General features: G+C 36.0%; 1 non-coding gene across 1 annotated transcript; it reads left to right on the top strand.

The window, feature by feature from the left end:
* Nucleotides 1-119, top strand: LOC120586502 (5S ribosomal RNA). The gene has a single exon (XR_005648726.1). It is a non-coding gene; the product is annotated as a 5S ribosomal RNA (ribosomal RNA).
* Nucleotides 120-1147: the final 1028 nt, after the last annotated feature.

The raw sequence follows: 1147 nt of genomic DNA on the forward strand, positions 1-1147 counted from the left end.
GTCTACGGCCATGCCACCCTGAACAAGCCCGATCCCGTCTGATCTCGGAAGCTAAGCAGGGTCGGGCCTGGTTAGTACTTGGATGGGAGACCACCCAGGAATACCAGGTGCTGTGTAGGGGTAAAAAATAAAAACAATAAAAGGATCGTAAGCTGACAAGTTCCTTGCAGTCAGTGAGGTCAACCAAGGATTGCCTCACCTAAAAAAAACACCAAACAAACAAACAAACAAAATACAAAAATGAAACCGAAACACGGCCTCAGGTGCTGACTAAATCTGTAAGGAAGTTTTTTCCTCCTTTTGTTGTATAAATACATGCACAGATTTAAAAAGTAGAAGATTCAGTAGTACTTTATTATTAAAACTCTTTTGCTAAATAAATTGAAGAGCAGTATAATCAATGCCTTCAAATACTGGCCAGACCATTTTTAGGTTTTGAATGTTGGATATTGAATATTCAATAGCATGACAATGCAAGTTTAGATATGAGCTTCTCTGCAGCATACCAATGAGAAGTAATCAGAGCCTAGAATATCATAAATGGCATTTATGATATTTATGATATTCACATACATTAAAAATTATTATTTTTTATTTTTTGATAACATAGATATAATAAAACACCCAAACCCATACACACACAAGTACAACACTTGTACTCACAGATTCACTCACTTTGGAACAAATAGGATATCACATGATTTTAGCGCCTGCATTATATTTACAATTTGGTTGAATTCGATTCAATAGTTATGGCATAATTAGTGAAGGCCAAATGTCAGGATTCAAGTTTCAACAAAGGGAAGACAAACAATTATGAAAAGCAACAGGAGTCTTACATTAGAATCAATATTTAAAATGCTTAGTTTTTATTTTTTAGAACATGAGTTTCAACTAGATCATAATGAATTTTACCCAAAGAAATAAGTCAAAAGTAATAACCCATTCTGTTCAATTGTTTTCCTTGTTCTCAGCAATGAACGAAACAGCAGGAGGTTGGCAAATAAAAGATGTTCGAATGACTCGAACAGAGAATATTCCCTGGAATAAGGTATCGTCGCAAACTTCCTTCGATGGGTCAGCTGCCGCATGAATGAATGATTGATAGACATCGCATAAACGAAGGGAGTAATCTCCGGAAGCGGGC

The sequence above is a fragment of the Pteropus medius genome, unplaced genomic scaffold, assembly GCF_902729225.1.
Source record: "Pteropus medius unplaced genomic scaffold, Ma_sr-lr_union100, whole genome shotgun sequence".
Lineage (NCBI taxonomy): Eukaryota > Metazoa > Chordata > Mammalia > Chiroptera > Pteropodidae > Pteropus > Pteropus medius.